At 34.3% G+C, this 13,211-nt stretch overlaps 1 protein-coding gene across 1 annotated transcript in view; it reads right to left on the bottom strand.

Moving 5' to 3' along the window:
- LOC140145740 (stomatin-like) overlaps nucleotides 1-13,211 on the bottom strand; it is a 286,314-nt gene that overhangs the window by 75,702 nt on the left and 197,401 nt on the right. The gene's annotated exons all lie outside the window — the stretch shown is intronic.

The following is a 13,211-nucleotide window of genomic DNA, read 5'->3' as shown; positions in this document are numbered from 1 at the left end:
CGTTTCTTTAATTCTCAACCAATTTCAACAAATAAGATCTTAAACCAGAGCTAATGAATACAGGTATTGGCTATTTGTTATAATTTTGACATATTTGTCTTTATTTAGGATAATACAGGGGTAAACACAACTGGTACCTTAATTCTTTGGCTTACTGTATGCACGTACACACTGACAAATTGTATGTTCAGATGAGTGAGATCTTTTGTATCATATCATTTTCAGTTTAATACAGGACAATTTCTTTGTAGCATTTAAAATAAAGGCAAGTCCAATGATGTGCCGTGTGTAATGGAGTAATACAAAATTTCTATGTCACCACAGGTTGAAAGTCTACCTAGAATAATAAATTGTTTTGTGGGTTTTTTTTTCATCTCAGAGACCAGTGACCTCATTAAGCCATGACATCATAAGATTAAAGCAAGATTATGCATAAGGAAATATTCTCATTCATTAATCTATACCCAGGCACATATGCATTGAAACTAAATCCAGGCTCATGTTCATTCATAAACCGAATATCAAAATAAACGCACCACAGACTCCCTAATGGAGATCGCCCTTCATTTGCAATTGAAAAGAGATAATGGTTTAGTTCAAGGAGGCACCATGTATAATATAGAATGCTGATTTAGATAAATGTCTATAGGGCAGCTATTCCAGATAGGGCCTATATGCAATAACTGCTTGTTGTAAGAGAATAGCTGCCAGGTGTCAAGTGTACAATATAGAATGCAGAAATTGTCAAATATCAAGAAGGCAGCTATACCAGATAGGACCTTCTTGCAGGAGCCCTCTTATACCAGAATAGCTGCCAGCTGTCATGTGTACAGTATAGCATAGACTGTTGCCCTCAGTCGTCAACCGTCTGGATTGACGACTGAGAAAACTACGTGGAAAAAAGTGACAGATTTTGCAACAGGATTCCTGTGGCATAGAGCATGCGCAGTTGTGTCCAAATTGACCTTTTGACCGAGTTTGTTGTTTTTAGAAGTTCAGAGCGCGATCTTATCACAGCGGCGCGGTACAGCGACGCGGTACACGGGCGCCGCTAGTCATTCGCGCTACCGCGCACAACCAAACTCGCATTGAATATTTTTCAGAAGTCCGTCATGATATGGACTGGAAGATTATCAGTCGTCACTACGAAGCATAACAAAGTACATGCGAAGTGTAGACGGCTGATTGGAATTAGTCTACAGTATAGCATGCAGAAATTGTTAAATATCGAGAAGGCAGCTATTGCAAATCCTTGATATTATTCAAGTATATCATCTATGAAATAGAAATTGGATATTCCATTTGAAATCCACACTCCCCCTGTGGAAGACAGCTAAAGTCTTCCATACTTCCACAGAGGGAGTATGTGTTTCAAATAGAATAGACAATTAGGTATAACTTCTATTTGAAGTACCCAGTACAGTTGTGGAAGATATAGGTAAAGCCACACATAGCATACGTTTCAAAATAATTAACCCTAGTCAATTCCATTTGAAAAACATACTCCCTCTGCAGAAGACTTGTCGTAAATCTTTCACATGGGTATGGCAGTTTTCAAATGGGATATAACCTATTGCTCCAAAGTTGCAAACCACGAGACCCTTATTCTCATCCTATGTGTATATAGTGGATCAAAGATAGATGTCAAGAGCTTAGCCTAGAATAGTGGCTGGCATGCTTCATGAATTTATGAATGACATCAGATGATTAACCCGCTCCAAAAAATCGTGGGTGATGACTGCAGACGACATGTTTTAAATTTTATTTTAAAATTCAAATAATTCAGAATTTAGCATTTCCATGATCATATTTGGATACAGCATAAAAAATGCATTAAAATGAGTACAAACAAGCCCTGTATTGGCTCAGTGGTTCTTGAGATAGCTCTTGATATTTTGCGAAAATATTGAAAAACTTGGAATTTTTATGTTGAAGCCTATAGCCAGCAGGCAGAGCATTTAATCTTTTTCTGTGCTGATGAAGATGTCACATCAGGTGGAGTTCTAGCATCTGAAAATGTTACGAAAAGCTATCAAATCCAATATTGAGGTCTTGTTACCATATACCGGTATAATCTAAGTAAACAATGCATGAATTTGGATGAGTTTAAATGTACATAGTATTAAGACAGTGGATGTAAAGAATAGCTTTGTTTGGAAGAATTTCAAGGTACATACGGATTTGAAGATTTATTCTTTCCAAAGAAATTTATACCCAAAGACTACAGATGCAAAATTGCCCCATACATAACGCTATGGTAAATCCACATCTTTGTATTGTTGCTCTAAGTCCCAACTCTTCATATTTGAGGCAAAGAATTTCTTTGCAAATTTCAAGCTATTTAATCTCACAAAATTGCATTGTCTTGTGCAAACTGAAATATTTTTGGAATTGAATATATGCCACAAACTTCACTGTCAGTGTTGCACACACATGAGAGAAGAGATAGTGTGGTACATGTTCCTGACTTAATATTGATCTTTAGTACCCATCATGTATTATTTTTAACCCTATCCCAAATGTGCACTGCCAAAATCCACTGCATTACCTCACAAAACTGGGCAATTCCAGTTGAAATCCACACACCCCTATGGAAGACATATGACCTTAATCTTCCACACAAGGAAAGTGAATTTCAAATGGAATTACCTGAATGGGTAACTCCATTTGAAAGCTACACCCCCTGTGTGGGAGATTAAAGTTATGTCCATGTCTTCCATAGGGGGTATGGATTTCAAATGGTATAGCCCATTTATGAATCAGATGGAACGAGTTTGTACTGTAATCAGTTGTGACCATACAAGCACACTAAATTCCATATTAATTAACCTATATTCTCATTATATTCGGCCACGTTCCAAGCAAGAACCAGCTGTACTAACTAATAACACTATTATACCTTCCACATCACTTGAAAATGTACCCTATGTAATGTCCGTTTCATTGAATGCATGTATCCACCTCACGAGAGGCCAACTGTACTCGTTGTTTCTTTACCATACACTTTGAATTTTGAACTTTTCTATGGACGGTGGTCAATATTTTTCTGTTCAAATTGTGACAGAGCCTAGGGGGACAGGTGGCTCACTCTTCACCGGTGCCGCTGAGTTAAATGGACATTGAAGACATGGTTGGTAATAAATTTCAGCCACAATGGTGGGTCAAATAATCAAAAAGTCCCTCAATTATTTTTCTTAATGATTGGTTTTTATGAGACTGGAAACTACTGAAAATTGTGCGAGCCAATGTTGAAAAGTCACACAATTTGTTCTTAACCATTGGATTCTATGGGACAGGAAATTGTCAAAAGTTGCAGGGCAAATCATCAAAGTTGCCCAATTGGGCTACAAAATCATGGAATTGGCAATCCTGATTGAAGACAAAGTGATCCTGCAAAGTGATTTCATTACACGGAGGTTTCCATAATAAAACAGTATAACAAACAAAACTAGCATATAATACCTGCATGGTATATACCTATGTTAAAAACTATGATACTATGGAATAGAGTCTCTTTAAAAAAACAGCTATAAAATCTATAAATCAGTAAATCAGATCTATCTTGAATTCATCGTATAAAGATATGAAAGGAAAACAAATCAGATTTGTTTCCCATAAGCTACAAAGCATAATACGACTGATACAATTATTGCTATCTACTGAAGATAGCATTTAAATTGATATATTGCTATCTACTGAAGATAGCATAAATTAATCTCCATCTAGTGAATATAGCATGAATTGTATTATGCTACCCACGGATATGTAAGGAATTGTTGCTATCTACTGAAGATAACATTTAATTGATTTATTGCTTTCTCTAGAAGATAGCACTTATTGCTATCTCTTGAAGATAGTATACAAATATTGAATGTTTACGAGTAAGAATATTTTCATGAGGTGAAATATGGACTGTTCCATTCAACAAGGCTTTGCCGAGCTGAATGGAACAGTTCATATTTCACCGAATGAAAATATTCTTTCCATTGAACGAATAAAAGCATTCAATATTTGTTTTATATAACTCATATAAAAATTCTTTTTCTTCCATTTATTTTATAAATCACCAGAAAAACAAAATAGAATTAAAAAATATTACAAACTGTATTTATTTTAGAAGCGACACCCATACCTATAATTGGTGAGTCGGGGTAGTCTCGGTGCGTGATATATGCACGCGTCTGTCAGTGTTGCCATGGTAGCTGCGCGTGAGTGCAATAAAAAAAGGACTATTGCATGGATGCGGAGTGCAATAGTCTTTTTCTATAAATAGCAAGAATAATCAACAGTAATTGACCAATCAAATGATAAGAATCTTTGTATGGGTTATATAACATAAAATAATATTCATCTGCTAATAAATAAATTTAAAAAAATGTAGATATTTATATAGCCCTTTATGCCATAAACAGCCTCTTTACATAAAGCGCTTTACATTTATTCCGCCGTCATTAGAATATGTCGGAACCACGTTTGCTGCCTACAAGTGGCGCAGGATTCATCAGTACAACGACTGTGACTACCCCTAACAGCTTCCCATTGCACCTGGGTGGGGTGAGGCAAGCGAGGCAAAGTGCCTTGCCCAAGGGCGCAACACAGTGGTGGGACGGGGATTCAAACCACGCACATCGAGCAAGCTCTCAGATTATGAGTCCACTGAGCCACCGTGTCCTCAATTACTTCTCTCTAATTACTTTTGCAACTATTTTGAAATGTAAGGAATTGTTGCTATCTACTGAAGATAGCATAAATAATTAATCTCCATCTATTGAATATAGCATAAATTGCATTTGCTACCTATACTGATATGTATATACCTTCTATCTTCTGAAGATAGACTATCTTGATTTATTGCTATCTCTAGAAGATAGCATTTATTAAAATGAATATTTAACTGACTAAGAATGAGAATACACAATAGTAATTTTTGTTTTTGTTACTAACCTCTCTGTGTGATAGACGACACCCAGATCCAATTTACTTGTGGTGGATACTGGCTGTGCCGCATCAACTACTCAAAATATTGGACCTGTCTGTTGTCTATCACACAGTAGAGAATAGTAAAAACAAAAATTCCTATTGTTTATTCTCTAAGTAAATCCCTTTTTCATGATTTTCAAAATAACTGTCCATCATTCTGGGACACACAAGCATTGTAGCAACTGTCCCTTACCCTTAACATGGGGCAGGTGCAATAATATAGCAAAATAAGATGCTCATCTAGCAATTGGCTATTCCAGTCAAAATCCATACACCCCCTATGGAAGACATGGTCTTAATCCCTCACACTGGGGGTGTAGATATCAAATGGAGTCACCCATTGCAGTAACCCCATTTGAAATTCACACTCCCTCTGCCAATGATTAAAGTGATGTCTTCCACAGGGGGTGTATGGATTTCAAATAGAATATCCTAATACTAGTAGCAAAACAAGATGTACATCAAGCAATCTTCAGGAGACATCTTTGTTAATTCACCTTCTGAAAATCTGTTTTCTTAAGTGAGTATGAAATAACCTGAACCTGCTGTGAGACTTCATCTGTGATACCAGATAGCACTTACTGCTCTGTGCAGTGCTGCATCTATACTGCGCACAAAAAGTATCTGAACACTTAAAAGGGCATTTCGTGATCCTCCATCTCATCCCCCCACTTTTTTCAAAAAAAGTTGAGATTTTTATACCACAGGAAACTAGTTACATAATGTTTATGTAGCAAATATTTCTTGCAGATTAATTCGTTTAGCAAAGATATCGTGAAATTTGAATTTCGTTCTGGTATACCGGAACGAAATTACAACACATTGTCTATGGAGCAGTGTAATACACATAATCATGCATAACTCGCAAATGCAAGATCGGAATCAACTGAAATTTTGGAAATAAGCTTTTTTCGTGGATATCTATTGAAAAATGTCATAAAAAGAGGATACTAGGATCATGAAATACTCCTTTAAACAAAAGCAATATCTTGAATACACTTAACCAAATTTAAAGCAGCACATAAAGTAATCATTTGATGGATACTCTTGTTCTGCATAATTTGATACCTCATTTGGCATGATGCAACTTTATTTCCCCAAGTATGGAATGGGAAAAGAGAGCATTTCACAAGTGACAAATTTGTGCTATTTCCTCCTTCAGGGTGATTCCTACCGGCTATTCCAGTGGGTTTATTATAGCATGACAGAGCAACACTCACTTGTCGTGCTCGTAATTAGTATGTTTCAAGAGAAAAGTCTATGTAAATTTTGTCACTTTTGAAATGTTCACTTTTGAAATGTTATCTTTTTTTATTCAAATTGGTATAATTATCTTGGGAAAATAAAGTTGCATAATGTCGGATGTGGTATAAAAATACGCAGAACAAAGTTCTCCATCTTGCCTGTTTTTAAACAACCTTGCACTTCAAAAGTAAGGGTTCAAATTCGCTTCACAAGTTAGCAAAGTTATTTTGAGGCTTGAGTTATATATAAGCCTCACATAATGCACTAAGATTGCATCCCCTCCATCCATTTTTGTCATCTACACTATGGACCACAAGAGCCTCATCCCAATGGCATAGTCCAATAACCTCAATACATAATCATAGTGCAAAATTTGACCTCAAGTTACAGAGTATGAGTTTTTGTACCCAAATCTTCAAAGGTCATTCAATGAATGTACAAATGTATTGGGGTTTAAAAACTGTTCCCCTGATAGATGAGCATGTTGTGGATCCTAGCGCTATCTCACCTCCATCTATTAAAGACCTTGAGAATAATAAGCGAGCCAGGAGCAATCAGGTTACGCATATATTTCTCTACCTATCATCTGGCTATTAAACCTAGCCACCATATCTGTGAAGGGTGAAATAGTCAATCATAACCCCAGGAACGTGGTGGTGGGGTTGCTTTGGCTATTCCGATCAAAGTCCACACTCGCCTGTGGAAGATTTTTTAAACATCTTCCACAGGGTGAGCATGAATTTCAAATGGAATGAACACACAGGCAGCTCTATTTCATACACCCTTTAAGAAAGATTCAACCTGAATCTTCCACATAGGCATGATAGGGAGCATGTGTTTTAAATATAGTTGGTTAACATGCTAATTTCATTTGAAATTCATACTCCCTCTGTGGAAAATATTTCTAAAATCTTCCACAGGGGAAGGTAGACTTAATGTAATAGCCCATTGCATAGGAAAGGGTGAACATTAGTTTCCTCTAGTAGAGAGCCATGGCATGCAGATATGAAATTGGCTCTGAAAGAAAGCAAAAACTGCATCGCTATTGACCAATTCCAGTTGATTTATAAGCTTTCTTACACAGGAAAAACTAGCAGCGGCTGCCATTATTATTGTTATGTTTTACAAGAATCAAGCTGGTTTGCTTGCTCATTAAAGTCTTTCATATCATATACAAAAGGATCTTGTTTTACTGCTATAACTTAAGTATTCGAATGCTAACTTAACCATCAACTTTTACAATTCCAACTTTATTTCATCACAAATTGATTTGATTAAGGGATCTAAAATGAGCGTTTATGGCGTTTCGACAGTATTTTTTGTGGGACATGAGAGCACCTCAGACCTATCGAATTGCATTGAATACTGAAGCATGTCTTTCTGATATCAAATAATTTTCATTTTTGAAAATCACAATATAATACTGAATTTTATGACAAATTATAAAAATTTGATATTTTTCAAATGTTTGATATATAACAGTCCTCGAAGTAAATTATATGAATCTAATGATATATTCTTAAAGAGTATGTAGCAGGGAGGAAAAGCCGCCGATCAATTGAAAATTTTGACCTTTCATATTGAAGATATGGATTTTTTTCCAAAAAAGACCTATTTTTTTGGGTGTTTTGGGAAAAAAAATTCATATCTTCAATAAAAAGGTCAAAATTTTCAATTGATCGTCGGCTTTTCATCCCACCTACATACACTTTAAGTATAAATCATCAGATTTATAAAGTTTACTTCAAGTACTGTTAAATATCAAAAATATCAATTTTAATGATTTGCCATAAAATGAGTATTAAATTGCGAATTCCAAAAAATCGAAATTATTTGATATCAGAATGACATTCTTCGTATTCAGAATGCAATTCGATATGTCTGATGTGCTCTAATGTCCCAAAATAAATACTGTCCAAACGCTCATACCCCAGCCCTTAACTCTGAAACCAATCTGTATATTCACTAATTAAGATATAATTACGAACAAATGCACTTATTAAAACATCTATGTCAACAACCATGCCAATGATTAACCTTTTTGATAAGGTCACAATAACTGTTGCATTCAATAAAGAAGTAATATTTATTTCATTATATCTACTTTTATTTCATTAAATCAAGACATACCTTCAATAAATAGTAAACCCACTCAATACTTTGACTGTATAAGCTAATACAAAACCACTTTTATTACTAAAAAGCTTTGTAATGACATAAACTCCCCTAATTCTCACATTTCCTGATCTGATTTAAAAATATATTTGCATATCTTCAGCATCCTGAATACCCTTTATGATAAAAATTGACGCATATTAAACCATATGATTTCGATGATAAAATTAATGCACCTGAAATGGATGCAACAATTGTTTCACTCCGATCCCATATCCGATTCCTTTCCTGATTGATTGGTGTCGTTATTAACTCTCTTCACGCGGGTGTCGACTGCAGACAACAAGTTTCAATTTTTTTTTTTAAAGTCAAAAATTTCAGAAATGTGAATTTTCATGACCATATTTGGAATCAACATGAAAATGCATTAAAATGAGTACAAACAAGCCTAGTATTGGTTCAGTGGTTCTTGAGATAGCTCTTGATATTTTGAGAAAATATCTCAAAACTTGGGACTTCTTATGTTGAAGCCTATGGCTAGCATGCAGAGCATTAATGGTGGCATGGTAATTAAGCGTATCACGTTATTGTCAAATGAACACTATACACTGCATGGCAACTACGTCATGGTGCGCGTAAAAGGCAATGTTATACGTATGCGTTGACTTGTTTTTTATAGAAATCGGAACCTGGGCTTTTGGAGCGATACCCTGAGCTGGGGTATCATGTTGTAAAGGTTTGATAACTACGTCGTTCAAGACGGCATCTACCTTAATAATAACATGCGATTGGATGTTTTCAATGTGTAAGTCTTGTGACTACTCCTTATTCCAGAAAAAGACAGTACTAATTTTTTTGGATTAAAAAATATTATCAGGTTTTTCCAAATGAAACATAGCTTAATCCTATTCCTTTAGTTAGTTCTAACTGGCAATAAAAGTTCAATTTAAATATTTGGTCAATTTTGGGAAATAAGGGCCAAAAACATGCATTATTAAGCATTTTTCATATGCTGTAGTGTTAATGTTAAAAAGCACACTTTTAATACTATATATTGTGTTAAAAACATAAACATCTTCATATTTTTACATGTTTTAGTGTTTATAAATTAACGCCCCATACCTTCACTGCACAAACCTTAGCTATCCAAGTGTTCAAGTGTTTATTAAGTGTTGCTCTGCTTTTTTTGCTGTGTACATTTTTCAAATTTGAAGAGAAATTTTGACCAACATTTTTATTATTTTCACATAAAGATTTCAAATCTAATGAAACTTGCACATAGTTTGCAGCTAAAAATATCACATTTGTAAATCTGAGTGAGAAGCTCTGTCCAGAATCTATGATCAAATCAAATAATTCTGCTTGTCATTCTTTCTCAAGCAATAACAGGTCTACACCCCTTGAATCAACACTTGCTGACTGTAACTAAAAACACACTTTTAATATTATATATTGTGTTAAAAACATAAACATCTTCATATTTTTACATGTTTTAGTGCTTATAAATTAACACCCCATACCTTCACTGCACAAACCTTAGCTATAAGTGTTCAAGTGTTTATTAAGTGTTGCTCTGCTTTTTTGCCGTGTACATTTTTCAAATTTGAAGAGAAATTTTGACCAACATTTTTATTATTTTCACATAAAGATTTCAAATCTAATGAAACTTGCACATAGTTTGCAGCTAAAAATATCACATTTGTAAATCTGAGTGAGAAGACTAGGGTAAACTCTCATTAATACCATTTTATAGACTCCGTGCATGCAAATTCATTGTGCTCAGCGCCGATTTTCTGACATAAATGGTAATTTATAGGTAATTTGGAGCAGTCACAATGAACTTGATGCTAAACTACCCTGGCCATATAGATTTCTTGTTATAAATCAACCTAATTCTGTGCATAATTGAAAATTTGCCAATTTAGACCAGTGCAATTTATTGGCATAGTAATTTAAAGGTAATTTGATATAAGTGAGATCTTCAATGCATTGATAAATCTGTTCTGTGCTTTAGGGTGCACATATTTATTGCACCAAAGAAAGCAAATTTTGATGAAAATTTTTTTTTTTTTTAAACACATTTTGAATATGAATTTAGAAATCTTGTGTATTGCTATAATAATAATATAGTGAGGTCTTTATTGTTGGTCAAAACAACATTTAATTGTTTTCATAATTAAAAAAGTTGTTATAAAAATTACAAGTCACTGAATTCATTTCAAATAAATGAAGAACAAAATCTTTTAATTTGTAGTTGTATATCATAATCAGAATACAAAACAAGATAGACTAACAAACCATCACAGCTGTTTTCTTCAATATATGTACGGGAAGTTTTGCTAAAATCAGCTTGGGGGGGGGGGGGGTTGCCAAAATTTTGAAAATGTTTGCAAAAAAAATCAGAACATATTCCATAGGGGTGTATGGATTTCAACTGGAATAACCCAACAAGCCTCCAACAACAGTTATTTGTATCTCTATCTCCAATATAAATTATGCAATTCATTTTGGAATGAATCCTCAGCCAAGCACACTATCATGAACATAGGTAATGAGAGCTATAAACAATAATTATTTCTATGGCACATCTGCTCCCCAGGATCTGTTCCTTGTCTTCTATGTTTTGCATTCTGGCATAGAATTCTCAATTTGTTTGCTTCCCATTGGTTGTGCAAAGGTGGGTCAGAGGGGTGCATGACCCAGCGGTATCTGCACTCAAGTTTGAGACAAATAAAGTTGACACACAAGAGCAATGATATGGGTTCTATAAAGGCGATCCCAAGCTTGATAGAAGAGGTGCCATTTCTGCTATGTGCATGATTATTCTCGGGAGAGGGAAAACACCCAAAACTTCTGTTTTGATATATTGTTGGCCTTACCTCAAGAACTGCAAAACCTATAAATAATAAATAAATTATAATAATAAATATGGAAACAAAAATGCAATTACTTGGCTTTCTTGACTCATTTCCAATCCAATAAGATTAATTAATATTTAGAAGTACATTGCACTTTTTCAGTAAAATAATGGCTAAAACTGGAAAATGTTGGTCCTTCCATCCTACTCACCATAAAAATGAAAAACATCTCTCTATACAAACGATTCAAAAACTGATTGTATGCAGATCAGTCCATTATAGCCAATATCAGATATCATCATACAAATTTTTTTTCTTAAATTTTTTTTAGCCCAATGACATATGCTTTTAGCATTTATTCTTATCATAAGCAGTGAGGATGAAGTTATACCATTAAGATGGTAGACGCATGATATTTTCCAATCATCAATTGAATGGTCAGCATTACAACTTTTGAAATTTGGTTTATTTTCAAAAATATTGTAAAAATTCTGAGCCAGATGACATGTGCTTACCATCCATTCTTATTTTGAGTGGTGAAGATGACATTGCCATTAAGATGGGGGACCTCTTAGAGAATCAAGGCATGATACACTCAACAATCAATTCAATAGTTCTCTTCTAACCTAGCCTATAGCGCAATAATTGATTAATGCTTGCTTCTCACACGACTTAAAGTACGAAAGTGGTTACATCATGAAAATCTTGAAATTTAAATTTCTCGATGCTCAACTAATACTAGGGTTGTTGGAATTCAATGGTTTACAAGCATTTTATTTATTCAAATCGGCAATGCAATGATAATTTGAAATTTAAAAAAAAGAAAAACATAGAAAAATGTAAAATTTGTGGATTTCTAAGTTGCAGTAACATCCGGGAGTAAGGGTTAAGCATTCACCAAAATCATCCAACATCACTATCTATTAGGCCCAAGTTCTTTAACCCAACATATTTTGTATAGTCATGGAATGAGGCTTTTGGGGATAGAGATTTAACTCATACATTACAATGTGATGTCAAATCAACATTTCAAATGTTCAGGTAGGTTACTGACCTATGCCATGAGCAATGAGGCTATTTCAGTGGACAGTGATTTCTATATTAACACTTCACACTTATACAATCAGATCCGAGTTAGAGAATAAAAAGATATGTAATATTTACAGAAAAGTCAAGATATGGATCTACCAGCCATCTGCTTCATGGCATGTTTCAGTGGTGGTTCAATGGCGATGATACAGGACTCACTTAATTAACTAAATTAATTTGGTTGCATATTCTGAAATGTTTCAAATGTGACATGAGAATCCAGCTCTCAACTAAATTGATATTAAGGGCATTGGCTCTAAAAATGTTAGGCCTTGTTATGTAAATAAGAAAATTTCATGCTCCATGACTTTCACGCTGGGTCTCGGAGCTTGTTCTTTCGTTATGCTAAATCCTTTCCCCATTTTCTGTGCACAAGGTATATTGTATATATTGTTTTAAGATCTCAAAATGGTTTATATTTTACTAAATGTATCTTTTCGCTATATTATGTACTTAACTATGCATACATTTGCAGGATGAGTGGGTACTTCTGTGTTTGGACTTGCAGCCTATTCACTCATCCTGAATTACTTGCTTTTATCATGTGTAAGAAATGTTAAGTGTGTCAAAGTTATTTTTGTTACTTTTTTTGTATTTTGCAGGTAATTCAAATAAATATTATTATTATATTTACAAAATAATACCATTTGTTTTATATCTGATAATGTATTTAAATGTTATTACACTTTTATAGGCATCACAGAGAGTGATATAAAAGTCAGCACAATAAATAAGATAACATTTTATGAATCATATATTACAGCAAATGTAAGGGTAGATATTGAAAAATCAAGGTGACCATAATGTGCGGCGGATGTTTTCATTAATTTGAGATATCTGTGATGGCAAATGATGCAGAAATCACCTACAATCCTTGCGGAAATTCGTTGCCACACAGCATGTGCTGGTGTTAAAAGCATGCAA

This window comes from Amphiura filiformis, unplaced genomic scaffold (genome assembly GCF_039555335.1).
Source record: "Amphiura filiformis unplaced genomic scaffold, Afil_fr2py scaffold_597, whole genome shotgun sequence".
Lineage (NCBI taxonomy): Eukaryota > Metazoa > Echinodermata > Ophiuroidea > Amphilepidida > Amphiuridae > Amphiura > Amphiura filiformis.
Note: the sequence above shows the minus strand (reverse complement) of the source record. Positions and strands in the feature narration are given on the sequence as shown.